Source organism: Salmo trutta, chromosome 28, assembly GCF_901001165.1.
Source record: "Salmo trutta chromosome 28, fSalTru1.1, whole genome shotgun sequence".
NCBI classification, from domain to species: Eukaryota; Metazoa; Chordata; class Actinopteri; order Salmoniformes; family Salmonidae; genus Salmo; species Salmo trutta.
The window spans coordinates 25,573,505-25,591,611 of record NC_042984.1 but is presented as its reverse complement, the minus strand read 5'-3'; the positions used below and the strand labels follow the sequence as shown (position 1 = coordinate 25,591,611).

The window sequence follows — 18,107 nt, the reverse complement described above, 5'->3', positions numbered from 1 at the left end:
TAATTTTGATTATATTTAGAGATGCAAGCAAAATATTTTGAAGAGCTGAAAAGGAAGAGCTAACTCAACTTTACAAAACAATATGAAAATGCTTATTTATCTAAAATACCGGTATTTGGTACTGCTGCTGCAAGTAAATTAAACTGAAATTTGAAATGGCACCACAATCCATCGAGATACATTACCTTCAAACAACTTATTTTGCCTGAAATGATTTCAACAAGTCATTCTGTTCTACTCACTATTAATTCTATGACAGTAAAATGCACGTGATTGATTATATTCTCCTACTCCAAAAAGTGCCCGTTTCCAGTCATAGTGACAGGTTGACACTCGGTAGGTGTGAGAACACCTACCTCATGATGAACGTGACATGTGCCGTGGAAGAGAAACAAATCCAGCAGTCTCCTGTTCAGGAAAACAAAGACAACACCACCATGCACCACCCGGAAACAGCTCCCTCTGAAATCCAACCTCATACGCCAACTTCAAACTATCCAAACACTGCATGGACTTACTTAGCCTACTTGGTTACAGGAGCTAAGCCAGAGCTAAAGAAATAAGGCTTGGGGGGAAAAGAGATGTTGGTAGCTGTGATGTGTGTTGAGAAAAATGCATCAGTGTTATCACTGTGGGTTATGCAAGAATAGCTTGGTGTAAACCTTTGCCTGGTACAGCACTGGGCCCCAGCCTGCACTTGGCCATGGAATCCTACCCTGAAGAATTCCTAATTGCCCTTCCTTAACAGGAAGCTGTCATAGCAGCCGGACTCAACCAGGGTCTCCTGCCTGGGTTATCACATATTCCACCATCCTCCCTTTTCTCCCAACGATACTATTTTTAGGCTTATTTGTAAGACAACCGAGGGCATTAGGTGTATGGGAGGCATAAGGAGAGACTCCATCATTGTAATGTATAGCCTGAGCCAAAACCCTTAAAAGTATTTACAGTAGGATAGGGACTTTCCCATGTACTGTTCTGTATCACTATCCAAGGCAGGAATCCTAACTGATTCTTTCACACACAAAAATGTACATTTACACAGATTTTACACAAACTGGTTTTGTAATTTATTGGGGGTCATTTTATTTATTCAAATCTTTATACCTAGCTACAAGCAACATTATTTAGGTATGCTCTTGCCTTCGATGGTGTGTGTAAAACAGTAACATGAATTGTTTGTGGCCAACTGCATATTCAAAATGAAGTCTGCAGGATGCAGTGTAGTAGTGACTTTGAGCCCAGCGCCATAGACCTGTTTGCAGTGACAATGGGGTGAGGAAGATGGGTATCAAATGAAAGGGGGTCTGTAGATTTAAGGCTTTTTGTCTTTGGTCATTCAAAGGAAGCAGCTGCCAACTGCACAGAGCCTGGGCCTATTCATGTGGTGGTGGGGCACAGACATGGACCACGCCAGCACACACCAGGGTTGGGCTCAATTCAGAATGTTGTAATTGACACCCCACAGGATGTAGAGTTAGAATTTGACTTTGAGTGACAGGAAGTAGAATTTAAATCTGTGCTATTCAAATAAATTCCACTCAGTCATACTGTCTGTAGTTATGAAAACAATTAGTTTAAATACATTTATATTATGTTGGGTAACGGATCAGATCTCAGAACTCATTAAGAGGCACTTTCTATCTTCAATATAATCATTCATTCAGAAGGTTAAACCCATAGGTTTTAGGCCTGCAGTAAATTAAATTAGATTACCAGGTTCCTTTTTCATTAGGTTATAATAATCCATGCCTTCTGGGAATGTTATAAAGTCCAACAGTTATGGGTTGAGTTAGAAATTTGACTGTCAGAAGTATTAAAATCAACCAATGTCAGCCTTTATTATCTAAATGTTTAAAGTGCGTGTGGACGACAGAGAGAAACAAAATGGTGCAGTTTGAGGCAATGTGGCAGAGAGTGATGCGGGCGCTGGAGATGGGAGTGTGAGCAGGTGGGTCTGGGCAGGTGTGACGTAGTTGTCATTTGTATGTTTTGTATTGTCTAAAAATATAAAATACATTCGTACAAAAAAAATAAGGAAAAATGAAATGCTTGCAATAGCATTCCGATTATTCATTATGAATAGGATTTATATGATTTACATTCTTCATTGTAACCACAATGTCACAAATAATTAACACACACACAGAAGATTAACTTGGTTAAAACAGTCAAAACATTTCTTTATTAAAGACTATCAGAAAGAATGTTGGTACTTATTTATTTGGATCCAAAGTCACGAATGATTGAGTCACTCAGCTTTATGCTGACAAATCCTTGCTGCACTCTCTTTCATTCGGTTTCTTCTTCACATCAGCAAAGGACTCTGTGTTTCAGGGACGTACTTTATGTAGAGGGGCTATCACTCTTTCACACTGTGGTAAATAAAGCCTGTTTTATTTAAAACCAAAAGCCTACCGTGCCTATTTTTCAAAATTTGTCAGTCCACATATCAAGTGTAAATGTGCCATTGTATTTACCCACGTTCTCTCTCAACTCCAGGACCACCGCCAGCATATATATATATATTTTTAATATAATGCAGAACACTAGTGGCAGAGGAGACTTTCGGACTGAAAACACCTCCATTCATTTATGAAAAGATAGTCAATTTGTGCCACAGTTTAGACTATCGATAGATCAGCTTTCTAACTCCCCCTTGTGATAGTGTGGTGCAATGACAGAATTACGCAATTTACCACAATCTGCCAGCATCTACCACAAACAGTAACGGCATAAACTAGAAACCTTTAAAGAAAGAACCATTGCAGAACATGAGAGTTGCATTGAATCTGACAGGTCACTCTTCCAGATACCCAAAAAATGTATCACTTTTCTCTGAAAACAATGTTCATATACTCTTTTAACCTTTGTGCTTAGAATAGCCGATAATATTTCCACCAACCATTTTATTTGTTTGGCTTTTTTTTGAAGGCCTCAGGGTCAACTTGAGGGTTAAACTAATGCATTCTGGGAAATGCGCACGAATGCATACATAGAATAAAAAGAAATGGAAGGAATGTATTTAATGTATCATACACCACAGCCAGAATATTGAATCTACATTATTACTGTGGCTAAAATAACATTTAATTAACAATGACATCATGCATCATGAATATTGTAAATCCAAATGTCTGAAAAACCAAGAATGGGCCCAAAGGATATGAAAAGCCCTTTCCACTGTTGAGATTCAAATGTCACCCAGTCTTCTGTATCATGTTGCCTGCAGCTTGAGCCTCCATCCCCAGCACAACAGTAGATATTTGCATCCGAGGCAAATCAGTCTGGCTCTGTCCACAAAGAAAGTCTGGTATATTTCATGTGTTATTATGGGTGTGGAACTGTGGATAGTTTATAGAGCTTCACATATATTCCGACCGAGGGAAGACTAAACAGACATACAATTATCTTAATACATGATACGATGAGCATAACGTATACATGTAATCTTTTGAGTAGTAATACATTTTAAATGTAAATTAGGTTTGATAGCACTGTAAAAAAAATTGATTTGAGGGTATATAACCCACAAACTAAGATTTGCTTATCAATACATTGAGCAGATAATGATTTTGGGCACAGACACATTTTCAACACTTTCTTGTAGAACAGGTTAGTATTAGTCTCACCAGCCAAGAGTTCCAGGTCTGGTAATTATTAAATAGTTATGTTACCTTTAGTGTCGATGGATCCAAAAGTAATGAACATATATGCCTAGTTAACTCCTCAGCCTTTAAAGACTACACTTTAATTTTCCTATGCAAATAACTTTGCATTAGTTGAGCGGATGCTTTGCGAGGTTAGGAGACAAGGATGTTCTGTGCCACCCTGATCCTATCCCTGGCCCAGTAAAAACCAAACCAACATGCAAAGCAGCCTTCAACGGGGTCCTCAGTCAACACTCACCCTCCATTAGGGCTCAAACAGAGGATATCAACAAATGACAACGACACAATCTGCTGTCTGTTTCTGTGCCATGGGTCTTGTACTGACACTGCTTTACCAAACATTTCCCAACTAGCACATTTGGTTCCTTGGAAGTTGTGGGAACATAGTGTATGTTTTTGGTTTTTAAATCAGTTGTGGGAACAAAGCCATACATTTCCTGCCTGGTAAAACAGAATGTTTTTTCAATGTTCTGAGAACAGAAGTGTACATTTTGTCTGTTCTGGGATGGTTTATTTTTAGGTTGCAGGGAGGTTCTGAGAAAGTTTTACTCTGGTTCCTTGAAAGTTTTTTTATGGAGGTTTTATTAATGCTCTGAGAACAGAAATATATTTAGAGGTTTTTCAATAACTTCCTTAACTTTCACTGAATATTTCAATAAAACTTATAATAACACTGCTAGCTTACTTGGCGTAAACTTTTTTTTTTTTTTTACTTCAAGTACAGATAGGACACATGGAAATTCATATCCTTAGGCATTAATCATGCAAACATAAATGTTTTATTGTGATGCGGCATCAGTGAGATTCAAACCTATAATATTCCATTCTCTATCCAGGGAATTAGTCCGCTGCACCACCAGGATGCACGCTATGTTTATGCAATATTGGAGATAGTTTGGTGAGATCTGACATGCCCCCTGAGCCCACTCAGACACTCTTGACACCTATCCCAAATGGGAACTACACATGTGGCTCATGCGCACAGTGCAATATCCCTATAAACCTTCTTTCTTCAGACACCCACATACAAGTCAAAAGATCCCTGTTAGGGGTATCATCTCATGCAAGACCAAGGGAGTAATCTATCTCATCACCTGTTTAGGTGGAAAAGCCTATGTAGGACAAACGAAAAGACAATTAAAACAACGCATAGCTGAACACCGCAGCTCAATCAGGTGTAAGAACATTGACTCTCCAGTAGCAGCTCACTTTGTTGAAGCTAACCATCCCATCTCCTCCCTCAAATACACAGGCATTGAGCATGTTGCTCTACCAAGGAGAGGAGGTAACATTGAGATCCTACTACTACAAAGGGAGGCTTACAGGATATCCTATCTAAAAACATTGACCCCTAGTGGTCTGAATATTGACTTTGATCTCTGGCCCTTCTTATGAACACATTTTCCTTTATGAACGAACAAGTCTTACAAATTGAAAAATTATTTTTTACAACTTATTATTGTACACCTAATATGTTCCCCCTGTTGATGATGTTCATTATATATTAAGGTTGAACCAAAAGATTACATGTAACAAAAAATATGAAATTAAGTGAAATTGAATGAAACAATAATGTATGTTGATGCTAATATGATATACAATATTCCATTATGTTTCTATATGATAACAATAGCATAATATATTTAATATGCCATATACCATTTTAACAGTTTCACAAATTAATTTTAATGAACTTATTCATTATGACACACCCCTCAGTACTGTCATTGCATTTACATCACATTTACATTTACGTCACTTAGCAGACGCTCTTATCCAGAGCGACTTACAAATTAGTGCATTCACCTTATGATATCCAGTGGAACAACCACTTTACAATAGTACACCTATATCTTACACTAATTGCACTGTGTGTCTACATAACCTGGTTCAAGTACTCATGACATTACCCTGAGGAAGGCACAGCGATGCCGAAACGTTGGTTAATACCCATTAAATTGCTGGGAGATTATACATGGAGTGTGCGACTTCCTTTATTTTGATAGTTTATTCACCGTTAGTCAGCACCTCCACACAAACTATTATTCTGGGTGTGCGCCAGCTCATGTTTTTTTTTTCTTTTTTACATATCTGGGGGATACAACCTTTCCAGCTCTCCAGATTTTTAAGTATCTTTAACTTACAATCTGTAGAAACTATGAGAATAGTAAGGTTCAGAACTTTTGAGAAGCATCACAGTTGAAAAATATATGGCAAATAGAAATACAATATGGATGGTGTTAAGAGATAGATGGGAGGGGTTGAATGGAGCTGAAGGGTGGGACTAATAACAAATGTAAAAGCAAATATAAAATATACTGTGTCTGTAAAATGTACACTACGGTTCAAAAGTTTGGGGTCACTTAGAAATGTCCTTGTTTTTGAAAGAAAATCTAATTTTTTGTCCATTAAAATAACACCAAATTGATCAGAAATACAGTGTAGACATTGTTAATGTTGTAAATGACTATTGTAGCTGGAAACTGATTATTTTTTATGTAGATAGAGGCCCATTATCAGCAACCATCACTCCTGTGTTCTAATAGCACGTTGTGTTAGCTAATCCAAGTTTATCATTTTAAAAGGCTAATTGATCATTAGAAAACCATTTTACAATTATGTTAGCACAGCTGAAAACTGTTGTTCTAATTAAATAAGCAATAAAACTGGCCTTCTTTAGACTACCGTAAATTCCGGACTATAAGCCGCAACTTTTTTCCCACGCCTTTGAATCTCACGGCTTAAACAATGACGCGGCTAATATATGGATTTTTTACCCCTTTCAATTTTTTTTCCTCCAAAAAAAACACATTCTGTGATGTGCTCAGTTTTTTGCCGGCATGAAGCTTTCATTAGACCAATGAAATTGCCGAACGGGTTAAGGTCAAACAACTTTTTTGTTTACTGTTTAGATTAAATCGAGCGCTCTCAAACTTCCCATCATTCTGATTACGGTAGTCATTTTGTCACCCTCATCATGGCAAAGACACGGAGAAATGCATATGATGCAGCTTTCAAGTTGAAGGCGATTGATCTGGCTGTTGGAAAAGGAAATAGAGCTGCTGCACGGGAGCTTGGTCTTAATGAGTCGATGATAAGACGTTGGAAACAGCAGCGTGAGGAATTGACTCAGTGCAAAAAGACAACTAAAGCTTACTGCTAATTTTGTATTTTTTGTTACAAGCCGTGTTTCGTTAAAGCCTATTTATTTTTGTTACAAGCCGTGTTTCGTTAAAGCCTATTTATTTTTGTTACAAGCCATGTTTCGTTAAAGCCTGTGTAAAGTTCATTTGTTTCAATGTACCGGTAGGCACCTGCGGCTTATAGACATGTGCGGCTTATTTATGTTCAAAATAATATATATTTTTTTTAATTCAGTGGGTGCGGCTTATATTCAGGTGCGCTTAATAGTCCGGAAATTACGGTAGTTGAGTATCTGGAGCATCAGCATTTGTGGGTTCAATTACAGGCTCAAAATGGCCAGAAACAAAGACTTCTTCTGAAACTCGTCAGTCTATTCTTGTTCCGAGAAACGAAGGCTATTCCATGCGAGAAATTGCCAAGAAACTGAACACCTCGTACAACGCTGTGTACTACTCCCTATTGGCCAGTCTGAGATATGGCTTTTTCTTTGAAACTCTGCCTAGAAGGCCAGACTGGTGTTTTGCAGGTACTATTTAATTTAAAACTGGGACCAGTTGCAGTTCTGTACTGGAGTCTCTTCCATATAGTCTCTCTTTGTTGGTCACATAGCCTCCCTCTGTCAGGGAAGAGACACTGACGTGACACTAGAAGCTTTTCATCGCTCTGGGATTAGATGTCTGAGACAAATTGATTCTTAACACTCTTCAAGCTCTTAAACCAGTTATAACTTTCCCATCTCTGCACCAATCAGAACTCCTCTTCTCCAGTTCTACAACCAATCACAGTTCAACTTCTAGGCTCTTGAATGGTTTGCAACAAACTTGATGGACTCCCTCACACACAGAATGTCCATGCCGTTCACCTACTCCCAGAGACAGGAAAGTAAATTAAGCAGATATAACGTTCATTCACTGACTGTGTCTCCTACCTTGAGGCCAGGAATATAGTCTCTTCTCGAAGTACTTAGTGCTAGCAGATGACCTCTTGTGGTTCTCATAGATAAAGATACATGGCAGCTGCCACAGAGCCGCCATGTTGAAAGACTCAAGGATCTGGCCCTGATTGGACAAGAGGAAGATAAGATAATCGATGATGATTATTAGATAGATAGGTAGGTTAGGTTTCACACACACACGGTTGTTGCCCTGGTACTGACAGGCTAGGGACACACCTGCCACGAATGAAACTTGTAGACACACACACAGCGTGAGAATGCATCTTTCCTAAATTTAATGAAGCATTTATAAGTTAAGCATTTATAAGCTACATTCTTCAAGAATCAATGTCTATATATCAATAGTTTCACAGTACACAAATTGATAGTGTCAATCCCAGATTGTCTCTTTAAGTAAAATATATTCAGGCCTACACATCATCATATTATGTTTTTTTAATTTGACCTTTATTTAACCAGGTAGGCAAGTTGAGAACAAGTTCTCATTTACAATTGCGACCTGGCCAAGATAAAGCAAAGCAGTTCGACACATAAAACAACACAGAGTTACACATGGAGTAAAACAAACATACAGTCAATAATACAGTAGGAAAATAAGTCTATATACAATGTGAGCAAATGAGATGAGGGAGGTAAAGGCAAAAAAGGCCATGGTGGCAAAGTAAATACAATATAGCAAGTATAACACTGGAATGGTAGATTTGTAGTGGAAGAAAGTGCAAAGAAGAAATAGAAATAATGGGTGCAAAGGAGCAAAATAAAGAAATAAATACAGTAGGGAAAGAGGTAGTTGTTTGGGCTAAATTATAGATGGGCTATGTACAGGTGCAGTGATCTGTGAGCTGCTCTGACAGCTGGTGCTTCAAGCTAGTGAGGGAGATAAGTGTTTCCAGTTCGTTCCAGTCATTGGCAGCAGAGAACTGGAAGGAGAGACGGCCAAAGGAGGAATTGGCTTTGGGGGTGACCAGAGAGATATACCAGCTGGAGCGCATGCTACAGGTGGGTGCTGCTATGGTGACCAGTGAGCTGAAATAAGTGGGGACTTTACCTAGCAGGGTCTTGTAGATGACCTGGAGCCAGTGGGTTTGGCGATGAGTATGAAGCGAGGGCCAGCCAATGAGAGCGTACAGGTCGCAGTGGTGGGTAGTATAATGGGGCTTTGATAGACTACATCCAGTTTGCCGAGTAGAGTGTTGGAGGCTATTTTGTAAATGACATCGCCGAAGTCGAGGATCGGTAGGATGGTCAGTTTTATGAGGGTATGTTTGGCAGCATGAGTGAAGGATGCTTTGTTGCGAAATAGGAAGCCAATTCTAGATTTAACTTTGGATTGGAGATGTTTGATGCGAGTCTGGAAGGAGAGTTTACAGTCTAACCAGACACCTAGGTATTTGTAGTTGTCCACATATTCTAAGTCAGAACCGTCCAGAGTAGTGATGCTGGAAGGGCGGGCAGGTGCAGGCAGCGATCGGTTAAAGAGCATGCATTTAGTTTTACTTGTATTTAAGAGCAGTTGGAGGCCACGGAAGGAGAGTTGTATGGCATTGAAGCTCGTCTGGAGGGTTGTTAACACAGTGTCCAAAGAAAGGCCAGAAGTATACAGAATGGTGTCTGTCGCCTGCGTAGAGGTGGATCAGTGACTCACCAGCAGCAAGAGCGACATCATTGATGTATACAGAGAAAAGAGTTGGCCCAAGAATTGAACCCTGTGGCACCCCCATAGAGACTGCCAGAGGCCCAGACAACAGGCCATCCGATTTGACACATTGAACTCTATCAGAGAAGTAGTTGGTGAACCAGGCGAGGCAATCATTTGAGAAACCAAGGCTACTGAGTCTGCCGATGAGGATGTGGTGATTGACAGAGTCGAAAGCCTTGGCCAGGTCAATGAATACGGCAGCACAGTATTGTTTCTTATCGATGGCGGTTACGATATCGTTTAGGAACTCGATTTGTGCACAGGGGCATGGTCATGCTGAAACAGGAAAGGGCCTTCCCCAAAATGTTTCCACAAAGTTGGAAGCACAGAATCGTCGAGATAGAATGTCATATGCTCTAGCGTTAAGATTTCCCTTCACTGGAACTAAGGGGCCTAGCCCGAACTATGAAAAACAGCCCCAGACCCTTATTCCTCCTCCTCCAAACTTTACATGTTGGCACTATGCATTGGGGCAGATAGCGTTCTCCTGGCATCCGCCAAACCCAGATTAGTCCGTTGGACTGCCAGATGGTGAAGAGTGATTCATCACTCCAGAGAACGCATTTCCACTGCTCCAGAGTCCAATGGCGGCGAGCTTACACCACTCCAGCCGACGCTTGGCATTGATCTTAGGCTTGTGTGCGGCTGCTCAGCCATGGAAACCCATTTCATGAAGCTCCCGACGAACAGTTATATTATGTTCACTCCGGGGCCTGAAACTCCCCATACTCCCCCGTTGTTAGGTTATATTACTTGTTAGATATTACTGCATGGTCGGAACTGGAAGCACAAGCATTTCGCTACACTTGCATTAACACCTGCTAACCATGTGTATGTGACAAATAAATGTCATTTGATTCTACTGACATTGCTTCCAGAGGCAGTTTGGAACTAGGTGGTGAGTGTTGCAACCAAGGACAGGCAATTTTTTACGAGCTACGCGCTTCAGCACTCGGCAGTCCCGTTCTGTGTGCTTGTGTGGCCTACCACTTCGCGGCTGAGCGGTTGTTGCTCCTAGATGTTTTCATTTCACAATAACAGCTCTTACAGTTGACCGGGGCAGCTGTAACAGGGCAGAACTTTGACAAACTGACTTGTTGGAAAGGTGACATCCTATGACGGTGTTACGTTGAAAGTCACTTCAGTAAGGCCATTCTACTGCCAATGTTTGTCTATGGAGATTGTATGGCTGTGTGCTCGATTTTATACACCTGTCAGCAATGATGTATGATGAGGTGTCCACATACTTTTGTATATATAGTGTACCTGTAGACTTTCCATCACCATGAAGAAAAACAATGCACAATACAGTAATTGAGTACATTGAGACATCAAGTGGTTTGTGATGATGTGGCTCAGTTGATAGAGCATGGCGCTTGCAACGCTAGGGTTGTTGGTTCGATTCCCACTGGGGACTTGTTTGCACTTTTGCTCTCGCTAAGAGTGTACTAAAATGTTAAAGGAACGAATAGACCATTTCAGTTTTTACACAGAAATAAATTGCATTTGCAAAGTATTTCAAGAAACTGGAAAACATATCAAGCAAGTATTTTACATTCCACAAGTATTATCAGATTAATTGTTTTGTGTTTTTTTACAGATAATTGTCAGACTCAAAATACAAATGCTGGTATCACTCAAATACAATACATTTAGGGGGAAAAAAGTAGTCCACTGGGCCTTTACTAGTCCTGTATTAGTGGACAGATATAGACGTATTCAGCGCAGGCCAAAAATTGTTTCTGCGCATTCGTCTAAGATGCACTTGAAAGGTACGGTCCAAACACTTAAAAGACACCTCGTCCACTTACCCTCGCCTTATGCCCTTGGGGGAATCCCCGTCGCCATCTTGGAGGATGGTCCAAATGATTAGCCAAGCAAAGGAAGTTTGCAACTTAATAAGCACCTCAGCCCCGTTTTTAGTCGACTTTGCGAGTGTACAATTATGTTCACTCCTCTAGTGCTCCAAATAACTTACTTCTCGAGGAAATTGAAGAAATTCTTAAGTCTTCTGAGAAAATATCCATCCAGTCAGATTATAGTTGGTGGAGATTTTAATATGGTTTATTCTAATGAGACTGATAGATTGCCTCATAGGCCTAACATTGGTGTGAACAAGTTGGTGAATTGCTGCCAAAGCCTGGACTTAATTGACATATGGAGAGTAAAAAACCCTGGAGAGATACAATACACATGGAGTAATAGAGATCGTTCCTTACAATCAAGAATTGATTTGTGGGTGATAACCTCTAGTCTTGAGCCCAACATTGTAGAGGTAAAAATACTGCCTGCAGTCCTGACGGATCATAAAGTCATATGGTTGACAGTAAGAATGTGCAGTAATGATGGTAAGAAATACTCTGGTGGTTACTGGAAATTAAATAACTCATTGATATTGCATGATGATTTAAAAAATGTGATTAAAAATCTAATTTCTGTTTACTGGAGTTTAGCTACATCTAATGCAGAATATGGGAAATATTGGGAACTGCTGAAATTTAAAATCCGCTCAGCCTGTATTACTGATGGAAAACAGCTTGCTTTAAGAAGGAGATGTGAGGTAGCTGAACTCTCTAAAACAATTGCCGATATCACAGAGATTGAGCATCTTGATCTTAATGAGAAAGCTAAATTGAATGATTTACAGAATCAACTATATACATTGTATGAGGAAAAGGCTAGAGGAGCTTTCATAAGATCTAGAAAACAATGGCTTGAAAAAGGTGAAAAGAACAGTAGATACTTTTTTAATTTGGAGAAGAGGAGAGGGGAACTCAACACACTTCGGAAATGTAAGATTAATGGGGTTACCACTGAGGATAGAGAGTTGTTATCAGACTTTATCACTAAGTTTTATGAGAATCTTTACTCCTTAGATAAGAATTTGAGTGACTCTAAGGATCTCCTTGATTCTATAGAGAATGTTAATTCGGTTAGTGAAGAACTCAATCAGTCTTGTTGCCAAGGTTTATCCATTATGGACATCCAGTACGGGGTTGCTCAGTTAAAAAATAACAAATCTCCAGGTTGTGATGGATTAACCTCTGAATTTTACAAAACCTTCTTTGAAGAAATAGCACCTTTTTTACTTGAAACCTTTAAGGAGGCTATAAAGAAGGGAGAACTACCTGCCTCTCTGAAGCAAGGGGTTATTACTCTTATACCTAAACCACACAAGGATCTCCTAAGTATTGATAATTGGTGTCCAATCACACTCCTAAATAACGACTACAAAATTATAGCCTTAATCTTTGCAAAAAGGTTAAAGTCTTGCTTAAATTATCTGATTGATGCATGTCAATCAGGGTTTATGAAAGGGCGCCATATATCTAATAATCTGAGGCTGGTGTTAGACTTGGATGAGTATTGTGATCTATTAGATGACTTTCCTGTTATCCTATTTTGGGATTTTCAGAAAGCATTTGATACAGTAAGTCACAATTTTATCTTTGATTGTCTTAAGCATTTGAAATTTGGTCGTTTTTTTGTTGATGCTATTAGAACTCTGTATAATGGTGGCAATAGCTGTATCAAACTCTGTCATGGAACATCCTCGAGGTTTAACATTTACAAAGGAATACGACAAGGTTGTCCAATTTCACCTCTTTTATTTTTGTTAGTATCTCAAATGTTATGCTCATTAGTTCATAAAAGTCAATTTGAAGGCATTACATTCCAGGCCAGAGAGATCAAGATATCCCAACTGGCGGATGACACCTCACTTTTTTTGAAAAATGTGTCTCAAGCTAGATTAGCATTGGATATCGTGAAGCAGTTCTCCAAAATCTCAGGTTTGGCATTAAATCTTCCCAAATGTGAGATGTTTGTTTTGAAAGGAGCTGTCAATCCAGCAGATTGTAATATCTCTGAAAAAGATACTGTAACCTACCTCGGTGTAAAGATCACAAAAAATCTTAAGGCTGTGAATGATCTTAATTTGAACCCGGTAACTGAATCTGTCAAAAAAAAAAGTATCCTCATGGTTAGGGAGGGATTTAAGTCTTCAAGGAAGGGTGCTTTTATCCAATTGACATTTATTGACATTCCCAAATCCACTTGCTGTACCTTAGATAGGCTTTTGTACAACTTCATATGGAAAAACAAGCCACATAAGATAAAAAGAGATCTTATCACCAACAGGGTTTGTGATGGCGGTCTAAATGTCTTAGATTTCACTCTCTTTAATCAGATATCAAAGGTTAACTGGATTAAAAGGTACATAAAAAATCCTCAGTTTCTGGAATATTATACCTCATTTCGTTTTTCAGAAGTTCGGAGGGCTTAATTATTTACTACAATGTCCATATATTGTGGGTAAACTTCCTGTGAAACTGGCGGATTTTCACAAGCAGGCTTTAATGTGCTGGGCTTTGTTGTATAAAACACAACTTTTCACCTCAAAAATGTTTTATATGGAACAATGGGTCGATATTACATAGAAACAAGATGTTATTTAATCATAAATGGTTCTCGAAAAACATTGTTCTTGTCAGCCAATTAGTTGATAATAGTGGGAATCTATTTACACAGAGAGAATTTATGGAAAGATACAACTTTGAGGTTTCAAGCAAGGAATATGACACTGTTATTAAAGCTATACCTAGTGGGATAAAAACTTTACTTCAGAATAATACATATTTTGGAATATCTCCGATTGTAAGCAATATTCAGGTGAATGGCATTGGTCTACTAGATACGAAATTCAACAATCGTTTATTAAGGGATATTTTCTACAGGAAGTCTATTCCCTCTGCGATATTTTGTTGGGCTTCATCGTTTGATGTAAACTGGCGCCGTGCTTGGCTCACTCCACACAAATTTATGGTGACCAATAAAGTAAAGGAGATCTCCTTTAAGATAATCCATAGATTCTATCCGTGTAATAGCTTGATTTCTAAATACATACTTGATGTTACCAGTGAATGCAGTTTTTGTGAACTAGAAATTGAATCTATTGAACACTTATTCTGTAATTGTTTATATAGTGAAGTGTTCTGGACTGATGTAAAACTATATATTGGCCTCAAATTGCATACAACCATTGACATTTCTAAGATTGACATATTATTTTACTACACTGATTCCACAATTGAATGTGAGTATGTCATAAATCTTTTTATTTTATTAGGAAAATGTTTCATACACAAATCAAAATTTATGAAGAAAAAGCCCCTTTTCTTCATTTTTTTATCTGATGTGGAAAACTATTAGAGTCTTTAAAACATATACAAAAAAAAATGTCAAAAAATGTATTCGCTATATGTCTGTATTTGATTTGATATAATGTGGAATAGTTTTATTTAATTTTTTTATCATTTCTTTGGAATCCCTCTGGCTGTTATGTTTATGTTTTGCATGTTACTGTTAATAAAAATAAAAAAATTAAAATTATGTTCACTCCGGGGCCTGAAACTACCCATAATTCAATTCGCGACGATTGTGCATCTGCGAAAACTGAAAAACAACATCAATGGAGAAGTCAACATACAATTGTAAGTAAAAACGAATGCAAATAAGTTAGAAATGTTGCTATTAGTAAAAATGTCATGTTTTTGTTTGGTTATCTTTTGGAAATTGTAGAAATAAAACATTTTCCTTCAGAAGTTCCAGCTAGGCAGGCTAGCTAGCTAATTATTTTGCTAGTTGTCATACAGTAGGCATATATTACTAACTATATATATTACTAACTATATATTTAATATAAGTAGACATGCACTCATAATTGACTGTAGCGAATATAAATCACCCACAAGTTACCGGTGGCTGAAAACACAATCATCGCGGGATGAACGAGTGGCGAACTTCCGGCCAAGGGTGGTTTATTTAAAAATGATTCCTTCCCCCTTGTTACTGTTTAATAATAAATAAATACAAATTCCTTCCCCCTTGCCCTGCAAGTGTATACGCGTCGACGTCATGATACGTAACCTGAAGTGTCCACTTAACTTGAGGGGTATGGTGTGTCTTTTATTAAGTGTTTTAACTGCAGCCAAAGAAACGGCCAAATGCCGATGGCGAGCATCAGCAGATATAACTTGATATCAAGAAACGCCCATAACAGAAACCGCCCGGAATTGCGGTCTGCAATTACACCCTTCTCTTGGAACGACCCTCTCTGGCCACTATTTGATGTATATCGGCAGGGGGGACTGCAGTACAACAATACACCACTAGTCTATTAGTCTAGGACCATAAAAGTTAATCATGTCAGTAGGGGCACGACAATACTCTTGTCGTATGTGTGTCAAATGTTAGTAGAGAAAAGTAACATGCGAGTGTTGTGCACGTGCAGCTAGCAAACGTCAGCTACCTAACTTGCTGGCTCAAGCCTCAGTCTGCTAACTAACGTTAGCTACTGTAGCCTTTATGCTTTGGGAGAACTGTAGCAGGAGATCAATGTGTAACTTTACAGGTCTCCCAGAGCGAAGAGGCAGGGGACAAACTGGGCAGGCAATTTTTATTTCATCCCTAAAGGAAACATACATAGCTGCAATAACTACATCTTACGCAAGGGGTAGCCACCTAGCTACTGCTGCGCTTCAAAACAAGATGTGACGCACTATATATTCTCCACAATTCGTGGTACGGGCGGGTCATGGCTAGAGGGGATACAACTTTTGTTAAATTAGACTTTTCGTAGCAGGTTAGGAGACCATAGACACCGTTATGGACTTACACGTTAACACAGATTCAATATTTGGAGTCAGGTAAGGAAAGCACGACAAAAAAATGGTTTTCGAGTAGATTAGTTCAAATGTTAGCGTTCGCTAACTAGCTGTATGGTAACTAGCACACAGGACTACCAGCTGTAGTTACTGAATTTATGTTAACTAGCTAACTAACGAAGAAAATGTATCAATATGTGGCACCACTGGCAGTTGTCGCCCAATGTCATGGAAATTGAAAATAATGCAATTCCGGCAACTAGATGTTATACTGTGGATTGTAATGCATATCCACTTAAACATTTAAAACCTAGCCTAATATTGAACCATAAGGACAATTCTGTGGCCTACCCGTTTTTGACACACTAATATGTAAGACTGGTTTCAATAATAGGTGGTGAGCCTGCTTCTTCACTGGTATTCATTCTTGAAAACCCTTATTATGCTTAGGATTTTCAGCAGTGGGCGTAGCAGGTGAGCTTCGCCCACGATTGGCTGTATGTGAACTACAATTCCCGCCACTGTTTTGAAGTTGAGAAACGTCAATAATAATAATTGCTTGCGAAACGGTTTTCGAAACATATGAAAGATAATGGGCATATCACCGAGAAAGAATCGTTAAAATAAAACATTTACACTTACTGTAGCAGTTTTGCACAGATCCATACGTTGTTCCTCCACTTGAGGAACTACACTTCCTCCCCAATTAGCTTACGCATAGGTTTTCTAAGCATGCTAGATGGCTAATTAGCACGGGTGGCTGTCTCTGTCTTCCGTAAACAAGCACTGTAATCATGGAGATATGACCGTGTGCGAACACTAACCCTAACAGTGTAAAGGTGTATAGTGATTTAACCTTTTATTTGTATTTTTCCTCGCCGATTTCCAAAACCGTACCACAAGCGACGCGTTTTAACGTTCAGAACGAGAGTGGAAGCCCTTAATAACAAAACTGCCCCGGCCAGAAGACACAGTACTATCATCAGTAGGCACTAATGGTAACGTTAGTGTCTATGGATGGGTTACCCTGGTGTCAGAAGTGTGATAACTGTCAGTGATCAATGAAACGCATGATTTTAAAAAGTCATGATTTTGACAATGATAATTTCTGATTGCTGCCCAACTCCAATGTTTGCAATGACCCCTCAATGATTTGTATACCCCTCAGCTAAAATAAATACTTGTTCCTTCATCCAGTGCAAAGATGCAAGCAATATTGCCTCAAGATTTGATGTTGTCAACATTGTTAAACCATGACTCAATTTAATAATGCGCCTAATTACGTAACTCTCAACTCTTTTGTTAAACTATGCAGTACGCTATTCATCTTTGATTCAGTCATTTGCTTATTACAGACTTGATGGAATAGTGCCTAGACTATATTTGAGGTCAATTCGGTGAGAGGGATAGAGACAGACATACAGTAGGTCATATTTCTGTCTGACAAACTAGTGAGGGGTGGCCACCATTTGGCTTTGACAATTGTGTGCCTGACATGACAGAAATCCTTTGTTTAAAGACAAGTTTGTAAGGCTATATTACAAGAAGACGGTATCGCCACAATGACACAAGGTAGGTTATGGGACAATGTTTAGCCTGACTAAATGTATGATTTATTGTGAGGCAGGTTTTTTTATTGCAAAGGTTTTTCCCAAAAATGTGATGCAAATACAAAATTGCTTTGAGCAATGGTGGTTCAGGTGCAGTTTTCAGCATGCATTCTATATAAACAGAGGTCTTAGAATCAATTGTTTTTGAGTGGTGCCTGACTGGACTGCATTGCTGCTTCTGTCTATTTTGTCTCCATTGTTTGATATTAGCCTAGCTAATTGTTATTTTGCATTGGGACAATGAGGCTGTCAGTGTATATCCTATCACACAGGATATAGCACTATTTGATCTTTGAAAAACCACAGGCATCATGTCTAGACAGTTTCTGTGTATTGCCTAGATGCTGCTAATGTATGTTGCGG

General features: G+C 38.9%; 1 protein-coding gene across 1 annotated transcript in view; it reads left to right on the top strand.

The window, feature by feature from the left end:
- Positions 1–16,047: 16,047 nt before the first annotated feature.
- LOC115165862 (E3 ubiquitin-protein ligase MIB2) overlaps positions 16,048–18,107 on the top strand; it is a 100,739-nt gene continuing 98,679 nt past the window's right edge. The window contains exon 1 of the mRNA XM_029719305.1: positions 16,048–16,176. The gene's annotated coding sequence lies outside the window, so the exon portion shown is untranslated. The remainder of the gene's footprint in view (positions 16,177–18,107) is intronic.